Raw genomic sequence first — 7,934 nt, forward strand, 5'->3', positions numbered from 1 at the left:
GGTACAGCTGACAGTTTCAACATAGCTCCCTCCATGGTATACAACCGCCTCCGTGGTGTAGTGGTTAGAGCGTCCGCCTGGAGAGCGGAAGGTCGCGGGTTCAATCCCCGACCGCGTCATACCAAAAGACGTTAAAATATGGTACTTGTTGGTCCCTGCCTGGCACTCGGCATTAATGGGTACAACAAGGACTGGTCGGCTCGGAGTCAGTATAATGTGTCTGAGTGGAGTATTCATGCTTAACTGCGGCATATCCCAGCTTCAGTCTGGGTTAGTACAAGCAACCACACACACACGCATGCCCGTCGTCATATGAGCAAAATGTTCTCAAGTGCGACGTTAAACCCCCATTCCACATCACCTCACCCTCCATGGTGTACTGGTGTGCAGCCCGTACACCGTCAGACCCTTTATTTGCAGTTCCAATACTAGATTCAGTCTAATCATGATATAAAGCACAACACCCGTGCCTTAAACCCAAATTACCAACGTCTACGAAACAATTTGTCCTTCTCCGTTTTAAAGGTACTCATCGAGTTATCCTAAACGACTGAATAACGTCATTAACACGTGACTCAGTACGTTGCAGTCAGTCGCACATCATGTTTCAACGTAAACACGTGGGTAAATGCTGAAACGCCCTGTCAGTCTGCCACACAAACATACACTCAAACCATTTGTGAAATCAACAGCTTCACGACTATCTCTAAGATAAATTGACTAAACTATACTATATTCACACTTTGCTAAGGATCAAATCATTGATTCAACAGAAAACTATGATGTGGGGTCAAATTTGGTTTAAATGTCTAAGCTTATTGTGAGCATGGATCCCAGGTTTCAGTACGTCACTGCATCTTGTGGATCCCATACCTGCTATTGACAGGTGTTGTGTACTTGTCAATGACTCGTTCCATGATTTGTGGTTGACTGGTGCCATGGCAACCATTTTGATGGTTACTCATGTATCAAGTGCGTAAGATTAGATTAAAGTGACTCTTTGCCTAAAGAGGGGTTACCATATTATTATTTTTCCAGTTTTAAATGGATACAATTTCAAATTATGAATCTACATTTAAGTAAATTTGTGAATTTTATGATCCTTAGCAAAGTGTGAGTAGTATAATACAGTCATCCGCGCTCACTCTGAATGCAGCAACTGCCAAGATGCATTACAGTGAGTTACAATTAACATCACCCCAACCAGCCATAGTTGTATATAGGCGAAGAGACACACAATATACAACACCACACTATAAATCTGTTATTCACACATTTGACAAGTGACGCCCAGTCAAGAAGAAATCAATCAACTAAGGTCCACACTTAACCAACTGTGCGCACGATCAATTTTATGAACACAAGTTTATATTAAGTTGTAACGGTCCTCTCGACGGGCATAAGGAAATGTCGGTGCAGGCGAATAACACTGTAGCACCGCAAGAGGTCCGGCGCAGTGAATAGTGAATATCAATATACCATACATATATGTTGAAAGACCTTTATAGTTCCTACTGAAAACCTACTTGTTGTCGTACGCTAGATTTGAAATGTCTATATACAGGCAGAATATTACCCGCATGTGTAGCGAAAAATATGCTGAGCAGAAGAAGTTAGGGATCCTGAATTTGTGCAGGTATTTTCATGACATCGTGTGTTCATTCTTCATTACGAACATATCCCCTAAAGTATTCCTGATCCCTACTAGTATCTGTTCAGTATATATCAACACGACTACGTGAAACTTTCAAACTATACGGGCTTCCTGGGGTCAAAGTTTTGATGACTAGTGGAGACATATCGTAGGACGCGAGGGTGTATGCGAGTGATGTCATTTGATTGTGGCGTCATCGTAACCAATGATGTCACAATTGTTTTCAACGCATTGTGATGCTATTTCATTGTACTGATATCTGCTAGGCGATATCCCTTGATATCACCCAGGCGATATCTCCATTTGGATAATAAATCGACCACGGTGACACAATTTGCGCAACAGGAAAATCCCGAGCAGTAACAGATCGCTCATTGGTCGCGGTCGTGCTAAGTTCTGGTGTATATCCGTCACTGTGTCCCATCAATCTCCCAAACCCTAACAAGCTGATACTAAGTGTGTAACAAGATTGGTGGGGATTATCCCCCTGACTTTAGGAACCGGAGGTTAAAGGTCATGTATGTAGTAGTTCAGTTGTTCACTCTGCTAGTGATAGTTATGTAGGACAACCAGTCGCCAGCTGTCGCCAACTGTGGACCAATCTCCTTGTGGATATCGTTTACTTAGAGCTTGTAGGGTTTATGCAGTAGCTGAATACCTGTACACAAACAGATGTTTTACACTCAGAGATATTTATAGTTCGCTTTCAGTTTGCATAATGACTGTTTGCATTGTACGATGGTGATAAGCTAGCTTAAAATATTCAAAGGAAGAATAAACCATAGTTTGTTCTGCTCTTTACCAGCAATGGTGGCGTCGGCGAAAACGACATCACACGCAGTGCGTTGTCTTGACCTTGTTGAGCGAGTGAGTGAGTATGGTTTTACGCCGCTCTTAGCAATATTCCAGCAATATCACGGCGAGGGACACCAGAAATGGGCTTCACACATTGTACCCATGTGGGGAATCGAACCTTGGTCTTCAGCGTGAGGGACGGACGCTTTAACCACTAGGCTACCCCATCGTCCCTGACGTTGTTGAAGAAGCTGCGTCATGTGTACTTCTATATTTCTTCAACGGCTGGCACTCTTCACCGGAGCCCCGTGAGCCCGTGATTTACTTCCCATCTCAAATTAGTTGTGATAATATTTCCTTGTTTAGATAATGTTTATTTTCTCAACGGAGATAATTCCTATAAGGTTTTCATGACGAGTGTCTACATGTCAATATCTCAGGTAGGAAAAATTTAAAAACATGTAATTATCAAAGAAATGTATTCTACAAAGTTACACTTTCGAATGGACCAAACTGGTCTCATGTTGGAATAACTGTGTGAAAACACATGATACAACACATTAAACCAAACCTTTGCATAAACAACCACTTGATGAACAGTGTGGTTACGTGAGAGAACGGTACCAACACACGCTAGGTTCTACGGTAACACTGTCACCTAGTGTTTCAACTGCGCCGTGATCATTCATAAAGAGGACACGCATTAACGCCACCTGGCACATATCACATGCTGCTGGCGGTGACGTTGCCTCGCCACAAGCGTTCATGTGTCTAGGGACCTGAGGGAAATATCAACACGGAGTACTATATATACCTACCCTGTATATATACCTGGACATACCTGGATAGAGTTAATATACCTGGATAAAGCTGGATATACCTGGATGATGCACCGACCGAGGGCAAATCGTGCTGACATGCACAGGTGTGTTGAAACAAATTTTCTAGTTTTAACTTAAATGATATATTCATTCACTGAGGATATAAATTGAGGTGTTGGATAGATGTTTTACAGTTTACACGATGTGTGCAGCCTGAAAGGACGCGGTAAGGCTGCTACCTGTTAAACACACCTGGCAGAGCCTCGCGACGTGGATGGAGACCTCATATATATTAGTGCACCTTTAGGTCAATGCAGGTGCGTGTGGCCTCATTTGTACGTGTTTCTCCACTACAAACCCGCTGAATACTATAATAGTACGTGTCTATCCTCCGCCAGTCATCCCGCTGTGCACAGCTCTAAGCTAGTTACCTGAAGCATAATGTTTAAATGGTATTATTATTACCAATAATATTTCTACAACAATACTATTTCATGCTGGTGTTGGTCAGGATATATGGATAATGCACTACACATGATTTTTATGTGTTATTTTCTAATGATTAACTTACATAGATTGATCAGAATGGTTGGTCATTGTGCCCCGATCAAAACCATTGTTCATGCTATTACCTACTCGTTAGCCTGATCCGGATTCAGTTAGCTAACCGGTACAGAGACGTATTGTAACAGTCACTACTGAGGGGTTGGTTGGCTGGTTTGTTGTTTTGGCGGCGGTCTGTGAATAGTCGAGTCTGGACCATGATAACACAGTGCCATTTTAGAAAGTGATTAAATGTAACATATGTTATATTTGGGATTACACTTTCTTAGTCAAGTACAGATTCTAGTACACAAAGTCGCGGTGGCTGAGCGGGTTAGGCGGTTGACTTTGTGTGCTGGCGATTAGGTGCCTCACTCTGAGGGTGTGGGTTCGAATCCCGGATGGGACTCAATCCGAATAGAACTAGAATTTGTACTTGACTAAGAAAGTGTAATCCCAAATATAACATATGTTAGAGTCTGGACCAAACAATCCAGTGATCAACATCATGAGCATCGTTCTACGCAGCTGGGATATGGCGACATGTGGTCAACCAGTCAGCGAGCCTGACCACCCAATCCTGTTATTCGCCTCTTACGACAAGCATGAATTACTGAAGATCAATTCTAACCCTGATCTTCACAGACAGTCACCACTGCTCGTTATATGGAAGTGAAATAGTACCCGTGGGTATACCGGGTGGGAATAGACCGCCAACATGGGGTACTTTATGGATCGGGTGGACACCTTGACTCAGCTGATTGTGTGTAGCCGTACCCTGACGGTGAGGGTCGTTGTTCATAATATCAATCAGTGGATTGTCTGGTCTAATGAGAGAGAGAGAGGAGAGAGAGAGAGAAGAGAAAGAGAGAGAGGAGAGAGAGAGAAAAAAAGTGAGAGACAGACAGATTTATATTATGCTCATAGTATAAGACTTATGTACTTGGATTGAGTTATAATACAAGTAACTTCGACATCGTGTCGTGAATTCGAGACAAGCACATCATCACCGGCACTAGGTCTTTATGTCAGTATAAATCCTGTCAAAAACCCGGAGTAATGCATCGTTTGAAACATCGACTTGGAGTGTGGAGGTGACACAATGGCGTCTGTATAGTGAATAATGACGCAGATTGTGGCGCCATTAAGGAATGTGTTTATAGACACAAGGTATTTGTTGGGTTCTCGATGCATCCATATCGGGTTACTACTGGTTACATCCTGGTGTCACGTGGCAGGAAGCATCACAGACAGATATGCATGGGAATTACAACCTGGTAAGGTGAAGAATAAAGTTCAGATGTAATTGTGTTTTATATGATACTCGACCCATTACCTAGATCTCGTTCATATATAAAACACAGCCTGTATAATACACATCCCACACAGAACGAAACAAACATCTGACTCGTTCACACACCTCACACACAACTCGCAACACATCTCACACACAGCTCTAACACTCACACACCTCACACACACAACTTCACACACAACTTCTAACACACACACACAGCTCGCAACACACCTCACACACAACTCGCAACATACGCACACGCAACTCGTAACAAACCTCACACACAGCTCGCAATACACCTCAACACACATCACTTGTAACACACAGCACAGCACACACACATCACACACACAACTCGCAACACAGCTCACACAGCACGTAACACACTTCTACAGCTCGCAACACACCTCACACAGCTCGCAACACACTCACACAGTTCGCAACACACTCACACAGCTCGCAACATACATATTCAATAAACATCCCGCGAAATTCCTCACACACAGCTCGCAACACACCTCACACGCAGCTCTCATCCATACACAAGCTCTAGTACATTGCTCGTTCCTGGCAATGTAATTATGTATCCGTTATTTTTCATTTATTTCTAGACAACTGATCGTACACGCGTTTAACACTGTAGCACGCAACACAATAGCTGTGTCATACCTGTACCTTTCATACCTGTAAAGAACCGGTCCTGGACCAGACAATCCAATGATCAGTTGTGTGAAGAACGCCCCGCGCCGTCAGGTCAAGATGGCAGACAAAGGGGCAGATCACTCTGTCCAAGTACAACCCTCAGCATCCACTCTATCCCATAATATTAACTTTCTTCAATCTGCTCATCACTGCTTACTGTAAAATGGCGACCCCAACGTTCCTTAAGACGTCACGTGCACGTCGCCATTGGGAGACACTCTTTGGTCTGATGCACGTTGTATTGCCTATGGTACATCTATCGGACACATCAACATCGAATAACCAGGTCTTGTTAATATATACCAAGAGAAATAAATAAAGGAACACACGAAAATTCAAGTGTTCCTTTAATATGTTTCAGGTTTCATCACCAGCTTGGAATAACGGGGGGAGTCTGAGAATAAATAATTAACAGTGTCATGAAGTGGTGTTCCCTTATTTGTTTCCCTCAGTATATATTTTAGTCTCCATCAAACAAAGGGTGTACACTTTCATTCACCTGTCAGTTTATGAGATAATTTTGTTCTTGTTATAGGGACAATTAATGTTCAGACTGTCGGTGTCAGATACCAAACATGTACTTTGCATTCTATTTTTATTGGACATCATTCTAAAGGCAGTGATCCCCAAAGTCTTGTGGCGTCATTTCACTAATCTAGTATTGTAAGGTAAGGGGAACTCGTTTCACCTGCTCAGGGCGTTATACTCATCTGTGAAGGCGAACTGTTTAATTTGAAATCCTGTTCCATGTATTTATATAACCTCGTATGCTGACCCCTACCTATTGTAAACAACTTTAGCATTAAGTCAATAAAACAAGTTAATACACATTCAAAATATAAAATCAGACCAGACATTTATTCACAAAACACAAGACCAAGTGTAAACATAAGCTGCAGCTGCAAGTTTACACTGCAGCATGGTGTTGTTTGCAAGATCAAAATGCACTAAGGAAAACACATTCATTCCGGAAGGTTTTACAAAGGAACACATTTCAACGGCAAATACACGCGAAACAAGACATGAGTTTGTGTGATAATGTAATCGTCTTGTTCTATGTTAAGAGAGGCACGGATGGCCCAGCGGACTAAGGCGTGGTAACACTGAACTCCATTAGGGTGCCGGGTATGAATAGGTTCCCAGCAAACAATGCTGGTCTAAGAAGCTACCAAATACCATGGGCAGCCATGGCGTGGTTGGCTATGTGTCATTATACCCCGACAGCGTGGATCGATGCTCATAATATCGACCCCTGGATTTGAGGGAACAGACTCGATTATTTACTGATCTTTGTCACTCGGGTGGAATATCGTTAAACAACAAGGAAAACTTAATAGAACAGAACCACTGTTTGAAGAGGCTTTAGCCCCTTGAGTGGCATACTGATTTACTCTATGAGTCTGATGACCATGAACCACTAAAGCCATTTTAATTAACCAATACAGTGAAACCCATTAGAATGGACCCTGTTAATGCAGAAGTAGTCACCTGGGACGATTTGAGTGGGAACACAACGGACCGGATTAACGGGGTTCCACTATATTGTTTTGTCCGATGTTCTTGTGAAAGGGTGTGTTTCTGGTCAATTTGGTGCACAGTGACAAGTGAACAGTCTCCCGATGTTTATTTTTTGTGGGTTTTTTTGTGAAAAAGATCAAAAGCGCAGTTGACTTGTGCGTTAGTAACAACGGCGCAAGCATTAAGTGAGGATGTTGTACGTTGTGTGTGTCGTATTTGTCGTTGTAGGAACATCATGTCTCACGTGAAATGACAAGAACGCGTTACAGGCAGAGTGTTGTGTCATGAGAGACACCAGTTATAACACCTCGCTTCTACTCGCCGGATTACAATGAAACGTGTGACACGGGCTCGGCAGTAGGGAAAAGTAATGTGGTTGAGGGACTGTGAGACAAACCATCAATGGAAAAGAAACCGGCACTAAGCGGGACAGGCACACACACTAACAAATGTACATAGCTAGGAAGGTGGAATAAGCTTAAACGCGACGTTTAACCCCGTTTCAGCTGACCTCAGTTGTAGCTGGCGGTAACCCCCAATCTAAAATGTGTACACTTCTAAACGTCTAGTGATTGAAGAGGTGCAATCGTTGCTCGTGGGCATT

General features: G+C 42.8%; 1 long non-coding RNA gene across 1 annotated transcript; it reads left to right on the forward strand.

The window, feature by feature from the left end:
- Positions 1-2,980: 2,980 nt before the first annotated feature.
- LOC124275138 lies at positions 2,981-6,229 on the forward strand. The gene is made up of 2 exons (XR_006898215.1): positions 2,981-3,374; positions 6,174-6,229. It is a non-coding gene; the product is annotated as an uncharacterized LOC124275138 (long non-coding RNA).
- Positions 6,230-7,934: the final 1,705 nt, after the last annotated feature.

Source organism: Haliotis rubra, unplaced genomic scaffold (genome assembly GCF_003918875.1).
Source record: "Haliotis rubra isolate DU_JTF1 unplaced genomic scaffold, ASM391887v1 Scf199, whole genome shotgun sequence".
Classification (NCBI taxonomy): Eukaryota; Metazoa; Mollusca; class Gastropoda; order Lepetellida; family Haliotidae; genus Haliotis; species Haliotis rubra.